The sequence below is a fragment of the Sinohyriopsis cumingii genome, chromosome 7 (genome assembly GCF_028554795.1).
Source record: "Sinohyriopsis cumingii isolate HCF-2022 chromosome 7, ASM2855479v2, whole genome shotgun sequence".
In the NCBI taxonomy this organism is placed as follows: Eukaryota; Metazoa; Mollusca; class Bivalvia; order Unionida; family Unionidae; genus Sinohyriopsis; species Sinohyriopsis cumingii.
In genome coordinates, this window is record NC_142967.1 from 115,956,893 (window position 1) to 115,970,289 (window position 13,397).

At 36.1% G+C, this 13,397-nt stretch overlaps 1 pseudogene; it reads right to left on the reverse strand.

The window, feature by feature from the left end:
- Positions 1–7,990: 7,990 nt before the first annotated feature.
- On the reverse strand, positions 7,991–9,265 carry LOC149795976 (cytochrome P450 2U1 pseudogene; annotated as a pseudogene).
- Positions 9,266–13,397: the final 4,132 nt, after the last annotated feature.

A 13,397-nucleotide genomic window follows, 5' to 3' on the forward strand; every position in this document is an offset into this window, starting at 1 on the left:
GGCCAGATCAACAATTTGATCATTGGATTTAATTAGGATTTCGACAAAAGTTTGTTTAGAACTTTAATTATTAGAACTTGCGTCTGCAATTCTAGGATTATTTGAGACTTAATTCACAATACCGTAAGTTCCTATTGGTACATTTCACTTTGTATTCTAGGGAAATAAATTATTTGTTAATTATTACAAAGCCTGTTGCTTCTCACTATTTTCTATGACTTATTTTAAGACCACATATAGTAATACTAAACTGGTTCCGAAGTTTCTGGAAACACTCGAGAACATCCTTGTTATCAAACTTATGGTGGAATATCGGATGGCCATTTGGTTACGAAGTAAATAAATAAAAGCAAACAGAAGAATACCAGCACCGTGGTTACATTTACACTTTTTGATAGATCTTCAAAAACATGATGAACAATTATGGTTACACAGTTTTGAACTTTATACGCATGTGATCCTCGTTCAGATTTTGAGGCGCAATTTTCTCGTCACATGAAAATGGAACCCAGTAAATGAGAGGTAATACCGTATTTAAAACAAAATCAATATACCGCTTTATATACACGTCTTCCTGCTTTTGTAACAGTGGATATGATATGCAGTATTTATATAAGGTGGTTGCAGCACAGGAGTCTGACGTTTTATCAATAAAGTACGGCTAAATCTCTGACAATATGAAATCACCTTATCGGTTGTATAAATGAACACAATGAGTGGAACGGCGATCACAACCCTCCGCTCCATTCGACTTTTCTCACGTGTCTTTTATCGCTTCAGAATCGCAAGGAGACTGGAAAACTACACATATACATTCAAAAGACAGTGACATACCAATGCATAACTCTCAGACGACCATTTCATTAATCCAGTCTGGCGAATTAACCTTTATTTTCCCCACTGCAGTCAAAAACCCTCACATATAAAATCCATTAGACGGAAGTAGCCCATTCTACCGCGGGCTGAATGACATTATGAAAGTAATTTAACAAGATAAAATGTTTAGCTTGCTTTTTATTTCAGATTGTATCATTTTATAATTTTATATAAATTTCCAGAACAGAAATATGTAGTTGAATTTCGGATAGCAGAAATAATTGTTGATGACGTCATCACAATTCAAATATTAAAAACGGATGCTGGACCCGGTAGATTGAACGAAATGTTCATCGATTTTCTAGAGGTTGCCACCTGCTACGATTATTTGTTGTTTGTACTTATATGTTTTCATAAAAGAAAATAATAGTGGACAAGACAGCATGATACTTGTATGAGATGTATTAGTTATTATGATGATAATCATTGAATTAAAACAACAGTAGGATAGGAGAATAGCTGATACTTTATACCACTGATTAACCAATGATGATGATGTGTGAGAGAGAGAGAGAGAGAGAGAGAGAGAGAGAGAGAGAGAGAATTGCGAATGATAAAATCAATACGTAATACGATACATTACAATGAATGACATCGCGAGAGAGAAAATAATGATTCATGTATGATTTTCCGATGATGATAGAGAGAGCAAAGCAGATGACGAATGAAAAATTTACTTATATTAAGCAGTCTAGTTTCCTATTTCCATTAATTGTACAACATATAATTTTTATAAACCATTCTGAGAGTCAAAGTTATTCAACTCACATTGGAACGAGACAAGGATGTCCCAGATGATGGTAATGTACAACAGGAACATGACTACCTATGACCTACACATAATGTGAGTCAAAAATGCTCACAAGATTAAAAATATGGTATATGCAAATTGCCAATTTACAAAGTACACAAGTGTTAGGTTCTGAACAAAGTATATTAATGAATTCAAGGAAATGTTATGATGCTATAATATTTCATATTATTGTTATTGCATAGTGTGACATAGGAAAATATTTACATTACAAACACATATAGAGTAATGAAGAACTCATCTGGTAATTTGTAAAAATATAATGGAGCCTAATTAAAATTTAGCTGAAATTGTACAACAAAGAAGTTTAGTGCATAAAGCAAATGGAAATGTACCAGTTTATTATGGATAATTTCAGTTATTATGACAATATGCACCATCTGACTTGTATAATTTCTAACCCTTATTCTTTCTGAAGCTCAGCTATGACGAACAGGCCAATGTACTCAATTAAATATCATAAAAGATAAAAGACAGATAATAGAGGTAGAAGCCACAAATGCACATTGGTCAGCATGCCAGACATGTGACTTAAAATATATGGGTTCAAATCCTACCATCAAATCAGGCTGGATCAGCATCCACAGTGTCAAAAGTGTCCATGGTGTCATAACCGGGGCTCAGATTAAACATTTTGGGGGTTATGATGCATAAATGAAGGTAAAGGGAAACACTGCTTAGTACAGAGCTCCATTATAATGTATTTCCTGTTATATGGCACATACTGTCATGTACCCTATTTTATTATATTGTAGTAAAATTATGTGTGTCATATTCTTCAGTATGAGAAGATAAGGCAGTATATTCCATGGCTGGTATGGACAGTGTTATAATGAAGGAGAGCTTTAATAAAGAGGAACACAGAACATGTCAGGTTCACATATGCTGAACTTTCCACAACCTACACCAGCACTGCTCAGTGAACATATACCATGATCATATGAGCATGCACTGCCTTGTAAGACAACGAATTCTCTTCTAAGTTGTTTTTTGTGTCAATAATGTACAAGACAACCCTAACTAAACCATTAACAGTTGAGAGAAATAACAATGGTGGTTATGTTACTACAGATATTGCCTATAAAGATTGCACACCACTAAAAAGGTTAAATTCAAAGAAACATTTAGTATATCTTTATTCACTGACATGAGTGCAGAGTGTTTAGTTTAGATTTTACATTAAATCAAACGTAAATCAGAACTCAAGTAAATGGAATAATACTGTCTGTGAATTTATAAATAGTACCAAAAAACCCATAAAGATATGGAAGGGAAGTAAAACTTGCTCAAGTCAATATGTACCCAAGTCAAAACATAACTAAATTAATGTAACCCAACCCAAAATAAAGCTAGTCCCAAACATGTAAGGTTTGGTGATATATTGTACAATTTTAAGTTCGTGTGTTTAAAGTTACATATATCAGTCCATACTTCTTCTTTGTAAGTTGTTAATAGAAACAGGTGGTTTCAGACAGTTTTATTTGTATCACTATAGAAAAGATACTTTGAATAATATAACATCATGGCCATTGAAATATCGTTTGTTACTGAACCCTATAATTTAATTTGGAATAACTCGACACCGTTCTTTACGAAATGCACTTTTGCAAATTAAGTATGTCTGAAAGTAATGAAAAATAAGACAAATCAGAGACAATGATTTAACTTCGGACACATTATTTGAGAATTTGATCTGGCTTATGAAAAAGGCAAAGTTAAATAAAACTTTTATTGCATAAAGAAAATGTTTATACAACAAAACACAAACTATGACAAAACTATGGGTTATTCACATATGCATGAAAATCAATGAAGTCTGCTTAGTAGTAAAACATCAATGGATAACATTGAAGGGTACTTCACTCTGCAGTAAGTAATATTTAATGGAATATTTTCAAATTATTGCCATCCATTTAAATGTGGATCTTGTATCATTGCTTAATGAATACTGTAGTAAAACAGTTAATCACAGTGGATACCATGCAGGCATTTGTGGATGTGAATAGTTGCATGAAAACATTAAAAACAATTATTTAGATTTTTATGTATGTCACATTTTAATTTAGTTTTTTTCTGTATGTACAAAAACAGAATTTCCAATAATAGACCTAAATTTATCAAATTGTCAGTATGTCACGTTTATTGCATAACCCCTACTCAGCATGATGAATTGAATTTTCAGTATAAAAAAACAAATGTCTTTTTCTAGACGATAAATACAGTAGTTAAATAAAAAGTTTCAGTACCAATGCACCAGTAAAGAAAATATTCTTCAAAATCCATGCACAAAATTAATCTGCAACATGATGAATAAAACAAACACAACAATACTATTCTAAAATATCAGATTACAATCTCAGTCCCAGTCGCTAGATTTACCTTGAAAAAAAACAACATTCTGCCATTGTATAGTTAAAATGGACAATGCTTGTGCCCACTCTCTTGCTCCCTCTCATGATATGTGACTCAGTTATGGTGACAATTAACTACTCATGATATGTGAATCAGTTATTGTGACAATTAACTACTCATGATACGTGACTCAGTTATTGTGACAATTAACTACTCATGATAAAAACAAATGCTGAAAAGACTGAGAACAGAGAAAGCGCCCTAAATTAAACTGGATTGCAGTGTGAGATTGTGCATGAGTGTTGGCATGTATTTCCAGTTCACTTGTCAGTAGGCATTAAATCTGATTAATATAAAATTAAATTTTGTAAGGCTACTATGCAGACAGCTGCAAGAGTACCTACTGCAAGACAACTGTTGGTCAGTGAGCTTTTAAGAAACTGATAATTATCATTCAACTAATCTATTGATATTAATTTTCCTAGAATAAAAAATAACACATATTCTGCGCCGTGTTCGCTACAATTATTAGACCCTAACGCATATTTACTGCAGGGTAGAAACTGGTAGAATGGGCTACTACCGTCTAGTGTTCATTTATATAATCGATAAGATGATTTCATGTCGTCAGAGATTTCGCCGTACTTTATTAATAAAACGTCAGACTATTGTGGTTACAGGTACTTCTGTACTTAACACCGCGTAAAGCTTACATGTTTACTTGCACTTCTTGCAGTTGTCGAAATGCTATGCAATCTTTATATAACTCATTCAGTACATACAGTAAAAAAAATCACAATACAGGGGTGAATTTTTGTAAATATTGTGTGGGGAGGGGGATATGTAAAGAAGTCTGTGAGAGGTCTGTGGAGCGAAGCTCCCAATGTGAGCCCAGCGAAGATCTGACAGCAACCGCTTTGGGGACATGTTGTGGTAACCTATATTATTGCCATAATCGCTAATTTAATCAACCAATCAAATTGCATCTTATATCTTCGCGTTTCGAGACTTAGCAGTGTGGGTGTGGATGAATTGTATCTGATACGTGCAATGCGTTTGTGTGGAAGGCTACAAGTTGATATGGGCTAAGAGTTCCATATATAAAGTGATTATCCATCCTGAACGAAGAATGAGAGAAATAAGGTTGTTCATATCGTAAACCAAAGCTATACAACATGCTTGTATAGCATGTAGTCCAGAAATGCCGCCTTCACCGCAGTGTACGTCCTGAACGGGACATACCATTAGCATAACGTTTATTAAAGGCCCAGCATAAACGTCTTGTTTAATGCCTTCTCCCATGCTTGAAAATAAACCTCTTGTTTGATGCCTTCTCCAATGCCTGAAAAAACTCTCTCTTGGGAAAAAAATGCCAAGATGATATATATGGAACGCTCATTCCATCCCAAGATGTACACAATATTGAGAAGGAAATAATCGGATTTCTCTGCATTGATTATACGTCACATAATGAAGGAAGTTAGGTTGTTCATGTCCTGAAGCAAAAACCAAACCTACGGAATATATTTTGTAGTGCTGCTTACAGGAACGTCGCCATCTCTGCGGCTGATGTCCTGAACTCTTAGCAAGGCTTGCACTTGGGGCTTAATGTAAGTTGTGGAACTGGTAATCTACCCCCTATAGAAATGCAATCAATTTATAGAAATGACGTTTAAATGCAAATAAATTGTATGCTACTGGCCGAAATCATACGTGGCAATCACGGTTCGATAACTGCATCAATTCGAATGAATTCACTTGAATTCACACAATGTTGCATGCAACATATAAATCGTTTAGACTAAATTTGCCACTGAAATAAAAAGTGGATGGTTGAATTTAAATACAGAACAAATTCGATTCATGAAGGTCCAAGTTTGAAGCCTTAAGCAAAACTAAATGCTGGTTACATACGGGTAAAACGGTAGCCACCTAGCGAGTAGACATGTAATTGTATATATACACACACAGAAGAACGTTTTGTTGTCTTTCAGTGAGGGCTAGTTTCGGAGGAAGAAGAGAGAGATATCACTAATGTTAATGTGACCAGGTAATGTATTTGACAGACAAACGATACTGCTAAGATAAAACCACGTGAACACCGTACAATTTTCATGGAAAGCATTGTATCTCTATTCTGATAATTTGCTAACAGATTGATATATAATCCAGGTGTCACAACCTCACTCTGATCGTAACGATATCGCAAAGATGGAGTTTATCAAATTCAATTTTCATAAATCGATAAAAAGGATAAATGACAAAATATCTTTTTTTTTCCACAGAATTCCGACTGTTAACGGCTAAATAATTTTTGCATCCATGTTCAGAATCCGATGTGATTTTAGTTAATATGACTACTGCATGAACTTCATCCACCACAATGACTACTGTGTGAACTACACAGTGCAATCAGAGGGAGGAGAAATGCGGGGGTTGATGAGAAGAAAAAGAAGGAACATTAAGTGACTAAGGTGGACGCAATAAGTCCTCTCGCACCGAAACCAAAAGAGAACTGCAGTCCTAACATAAGTTAAAGCAAATCTTTCTTGCACTGGAATTCTGGGTCGAACCTCCCCACTTAGCTGGCTACGTCCAGTTGCTCGTGTATCTCTCACAGTAAGTACGTGTTACTCATCACTGCATAATAATAATAATAATAATAATAATAATAATAATAAAGTTCCTCATAATTAGCAATATATCCTTTAGAGAATATATTCACATTCAGGCTGTGTTTCCGGTATAAAATCGAATTCTGACGACTAAAACCGTGCTCCAGCAAACTGCTTGTTACGAGTATCAAGGACATTCAAAGTTTTCTCTTTAATGAATGTTTGGAAAGTCTAATTGATTGGCATTTGTATATGGCTGTGCTATATCCTTGTTAACCAGATTTACAACGAAGAATTTCTTTAGTTATAAATAAATGCAATCAAATTAGTCCGACTGCAAAATTCTTGTTAAGCTTGTACCTAGACTTAAAATATATGCAAGAATCACCAGGTTTTCGGTACAACAAAACGAAATGAAATCTAGTTTTACCTGTACATAAGTACATGTAATGCTTTCCTATAGAATGAAAATTAAATATAAATACCAAATCCACGAGCATTTCCATTACCTAAAATATACCATGAGTGTACGGTCTTAGAAATGCACGTACAGTTGCGACTGATATTTCATTTTATAGCATGATTGCAAAATTCACCAAATGACCGTGTCATGAAGTTTTCTTGCACATTTCGATACATTGTATAGGATTTTGTTAAGGACAGACTTTTAATTAAAGCAGCTTCAGTCAGTATTGTAACATCAATAGATCGCTTACATCACATCAAAAAAGATCGAATTATAATAATAAAAAATAAATAAAATAAAATAAAATAAAATAAAATAAAATAAAATTTTAAAAAGTAAATATTCTACCGTTTCAAGTTCAAACTTATGAATCCTGGATGAGCGAGGAGAACGGATGTTTCCATAACGCCCCTTTGTGTTTCGCTGTTGCATGTAATCTACCAGACTCAAACTGCCTGAGATTAGTCTCAGAACTGCCTTTATTTTATAAAAAACGAATATCCTAAAATAACTTTCCCAAACCAATGATATGACAGCAAAATACGAACCGTCAAATTAGTCTGTGTCGAACCATCATAAATAAATGTGTTTGAATTATATGGTCAAACACAAGCATGAGCGATACTGTATCTCAAAACATGTTTTGAACATTTCAGCTATGAATGGCATAAAATAAGCAGGACTTAAGGTCTCACTCTAAGAAATGAAAATTTTACTGATCAAAAATAATTTCAAAGACAAGAGTCACATGTACTCGATGACTTCATGGTAGTAGTATCATCTATACAGATGAAATATGTGAAAACGAAAAGGAATGGAATATTTTTACCATTTTACTCGATTGTTTACTCCTCAAGTTGACGCATGCTATTAGCTTCGTCTCACAACTCTGATTAAGAAAGGCACTGGAGAGTAGGTCATTCCCAGAATTCCCTTCCGTTCTGGAAGCGGCTCGCCCTCTACCGGAAGAAATTCGAACCTTTGAGTGAGTGTGGCAAGAAAGAGAAATAACTCCATACGAGCTACACCTTCACCGAGGCACACACGCCTTCCGATGGAGAACGGAATATGCTCCTTTGGCTTTGATATGTGACCATCTGCATCTAAATACCTTTCTGGTCGGAAAACGTCTGGATCTTTAAAGGTTGAAGAATCGTGGAGTACTGAATGAAGATTTATGAGGATTGTTGTTCCTACAGGAATACGGTATCCCCGAAACAGGATTTCTTTCGATACGGCGTGGGGTACTGCAAGGGGAACCACGGGATAGACCCTCAATGTTTCCAAGATGGTGGCCTCCAAGTATGAGAGATATTCTTTATCTTTTAATCTGGGCAATCTTTCTCTACCAACCACTTTATCTATCTCCTCGAAGCACTTCTTCTGAATCTCTGGAAAATGAATAAAATGTAGTAATATCCATCTTATACTCGTCGCCGTAGTTTCGCTCCCGGCAGCGAATAAATCTCCAATCGACATGCATAACTGCAAGTCAGTAAAAGTGGAAACTTCGCCCTCTTGTTCTCTTCTGCCAGCCTCGGAGATATAGAGGTCAATGAAGTCACGCGCAGACCCATCCTCGAAAATGGTTTTATGTTCTTGAATCATACTTTCAAACCACCTGTATGTTTGCTTTGAATTCTCCTTTAGACGCCTCATTTTTAAAGGATCTCCAGGCAAATAATCAAGTAGAGGAAAACAATTCACGAGAACACTTGCATTGCCAAGAAGTGTCATTGCCTGATCCACGTTATCCAAAAAATCTCTGAAATTGGCGTCTGTATGCTTGAATCTTTTACCAAATACTATCTGGGAGATAACATTGGCAACGCATGTATTTACTATGCCTTTAGTTTGGAAAGGATGGCCATTTTGTTCTTCGAAAAGTTTTACCAATTCTTGAGCTTCCTCAAGTATATTCTGTTCGAATGACGAGCGCCCAAATCCGAATTCCTGCAACGCATTCACAGCAAAACGTCGGTGCTCCTTCCACAATGCTCCAGAAGTGACTATTATTCCTCTCTTTTCGGTCAGCATCTCTGACACGAAGTTTCTTGGTCTGTCTGAAAAAAAGCGACCATTTTGAACAAGAGCTTCCTTAATGGCACTGTATCCATTGATTACGATAATCAGCTTCCTGCCCATATATAAACTATATATATCTCCATGTTCGATCCGAAGTTTCTGAAAATATTCAAGAACATCCTTGTTAACAAGCGAAAGAATATTACCAAATATCGGGAAAACGGGTTTTGGGAATGGCGGAATGCCAGTTGGTAATTTGGTTATGTAATAAACCAACAGAAAAACCAAGAAGAAAAGAAAAGCTGAAGCTACGTTGACACTGTATATTAACTCTTCAAACATGCTTTACGATTCTGGCTAGCTTATTGTATTGTCCTTTCCTATCACTTTTGAGAATGGAACCAAGTAACTGTTAGCTATTTCTCTACGTGACAACTGGTTCAGCGAACAGGTTTGAGTCCACGTCTTTTTCTGTTTATGTTGCACTGGGAACGATGTGCATGCCTTGTATAAATATATGAGAATATGCCACAATGTCTTTTCCAGTGCCAGTACATTTAGCATGTATTGGGGTCAATGTAAAACTCCTTAACATGTAGGCTATAGTATGTAGCTCTAAATAGATCCTCGCTGTTCATGCTATCTGGAGCGTGCGGACTTCTTTGTTTGGAAATACAATAATTACGAGACTCCAATACCCTAGTTCTCTTATTTTCTCCACACCCTATGATCCTTGCAGGTACTACGTAAATCTATACGTCACTCGTCATTCAGATCCGACTTTGGGGAGTAGAATTACAGACTTAGACGGACAAGAACTGATATTGTATTATAGTCAATTATAGTGATACACATACCTACTATTTGAGAGTTTTGTTTGGTTTGAAAATTTGAAGCAATGCGCGGTATTAATATAAATGTTCTAGCCCTTCAATAGAGTGTCATTAAAGTTATAAAGTCATTGTGCAGAATATTCAGCCTAAAATGAATTCATGGGAGAATGCTAGATCAATAATTTTTACCAATTATCAATTATTTCTCACAGTAATAAAGTTTGTTACCCTTTTTTAAATTTCTTTTGAACTCGATATTGGCAAACATGTACAGTTCACTAGTGCCCATTGCTCCAATCTATATTCTAAAGTGTTTGAAGGAACAAAAATATAACATTAGAAATATTACCGTTTTTAATTATCGTGCTTTGCATATATTTATATAAAGTTAATTCATTTTGCATGAATCACATGCTTATAATGCTGAAAAATGTATCCTATCAATGGTTCATCTAAATGATCACTGCATTTGGTTAGGAATGTAATGTGGTTAATAGATTATGAAATGATGTTTCCTACTGGAGTGTAAAAGAATGAGACCTTAATGTTTAAAATGGGTATATCAAAATTGGCTACAATGGGACATTAACATGGGGAATACAGGGCCGGCACTTTGGCGACAATGGGACTTTAACATTGGAATAAAGGGCCACTTTAGCGACAATGGGACCTTAAAGTTAAAAAAATGGGTATATAAAAATTGATAACAGTGGGACTTTAACATGGGCATACATGGCCACTTACGGACAATGGGACAATAAAGTTCAAATAGGAAGTTTGCACTTTGGGGTCAATGGAAATTGAACATGGATAACGTCATGGGGTTTATAGGGTGAAATGCATTTATAGGGACAAAGGTTCATAGGGACAAACATAGACATACAGAAACAAACAAGTACACGTGCAAACAAAGAAGACGGAAACATACAGAAAATAAGAGAGAGATGTTCCAAAGAAAGACTCACAGATAGAATAGAGACTCCAATAAGAAAAGTCTATTGTTTGGGTACAAAATATTTAAGTATATACATGGGTTCTCTGACCTGTGCTATGGTCTAAGGATTATCCATATAATATATAGTCATTTGGACATGAAACAAACCTATTTAGAAGTTATTCAGTTCTTGGATCTAGTAAGCTACTTTTTAAAATTAAAGTTCATGCCTTAAAAAACACCTCATATACAATGTATTTACATTTCATAAAAAATGACATTTTCTTTCACGCACCATTTTTAAGAAATAGCTAAAGCAAGAAAAAACTATCAGATAGGACAAAGTTCATGTTTCTCTCTGTATCCGTCACACACGTTGTTTAAAATCTGGCCAGCTACCACTTGTGTCCCAGTGTAGATTTTTTTCATCACGAACTCCCTTTCATTCGTCATTCTTCTGTTATGTTCATCGTGCTAGGTACATTTATCGGTAAGCAGATCAAGTGCAGTCATTGTCTTCTTCCCATGTAGGTACAACGTATGCAATATGAATAGTCACTTTTCCATCGGTGATGTCAAATTTTCCTCTCATCGTCTGCACGTCTTCAATTGCCCTCAAAAGTTTGGAAGAAGTTAATTCTGCAGGTGTACTAAACCTGAGACATACAGGAGAGTTCAAACTGTCGTGATACATAGATAGGCTCAAACAACCACGATCATTGACTTGGTACTGTCGTTTGAGCTCCTCTAACAGTGAGTCAAATAAGTCCGTAATGAAACCTGCTGATTCCTCGGGTGGAATGTCACACGCGGCGTCTTTAAATTGCACTGTGTAGGAGTAAGTTGTCGTCCTAAATTTTCTCAAAATCGCTATCTGAGTCATTTGGATGCTAAAATACTCCTTTAGGGCTACTGAATCCTTTCCGTTCTTGGACGCACTTTGCTGTGACGATATGGTGATGGTGAAAGAAGCCAGCGATGTTTGTTCCTTCTCTTTTTTCATCTGCGTAGAGTGATTCATCTTTTTCGGCGCTTGCTCTCGCAATGAAGTGTCGTTCCTGGAAGTCGAACCTTTCAATTCTGGTTGATATCAAAGTGTCCATAAGGTAAAGTCTTGTAGTCTGGAAGTTGCACTGATTGCACATAGTTTTCCATGGCGTTAGCAAATAAACAACTAAGACGTCGTAATTCGTTGGTGATGTGATCGTTACACACAGCATCGCACTCGAGTTTCTCATTGGACTTGAGCCTCTCATTCAATTCTTGCTGACTCGAAGTCATCTTAAGTGTTGGTGGCTATTGTCTTGGAACCAAATTGTTTTATACCAGTGTGTCCGTACGGTAAAGTGAAGTGGTTGGGAAGTCGCACTCGTTTCTAATACACGACTTGATGCACTTTTTACTAAGGTCGATTGATGATCTGGTGTTTGGCTCAACGTACAATCTTGTGAGCTTGGTAGGTGGTCACTTGGAAATCTTGATTCTTTCCAGACTGCAAGACTTCTTTCAAAACCCCAAAGTTCACCACCTGACTGGTGCGATAATTGAGAGTCAATTCTTTCACTTTACACTTAGAATCTTGTCGTTGGGGTGCTCGTCCGTCTAGGCTCCTAAACGGTCTCCTTCGACCTCAGGGTGTCGGTGACCCAAGCGATCGATTTAGATGCAACTGTCCGTGTCAAAATAAAGGACACGATCTCCTAATTGGTGTAACGCTTCGTACAATTTTAAGCGAGCATGGGCTGTCACGTAAGCCGCAATGATGACATTTCCAAATTCGTCGGCTTCTACAAAGTCCAATTCTTCTTCGTAATTGACCGGGATCAAGTCCTCACGAAGGACGTCCACGCGTTTCATGTATTTGGTTTTGTCGTGAATCTTCTGGAAGTAGCGGGAAGGTTCTGTCAAATACACCGTCTTGGATAAGCTCGGTCATTGTTCCATTTCGCCCTACAAGCAATTTAATCTTCATTAAACGTGGCAGTTTGCAAGTGTTACTTTCCTTTTGCATTATTGTCAATGGCTGCTTGCAAGTGCTACATTCATAATTCTAGTCATGAATGTGCTATTCTTCATTGACGCTAGCTGTAAATGTCTGCTTGCAAGTGCTTAGATCTACTTTTCTTCTGCGTCATTGTATTCTGTTTAGAAACTTGCCACATTACAACTGCATCATTCCAACTGCTGTTCCCATACAGATGTGGCCTTAAAACAATGTAAATACTAAATTTTATCAGTATCGTCTTTATTTTCCAACATGTGTCGCCATTTGGTGTCATGATGGCATACTAAAGATTAGCATGACATTATGAAAAAAGACGGCGCTCTAAATTTCTAAAGTGTTTCCTTCACCAGAAATAATTATTGCTCCCCACGGAGCTTTACAGCATTCATTTTATGTCGATAAATATTGTACTTCTTTTAGTTCCTTTTTTAAGGTGTACGTTAGCAACGAAGTTTTAATCCTTCTCTAAAACCACGTGCT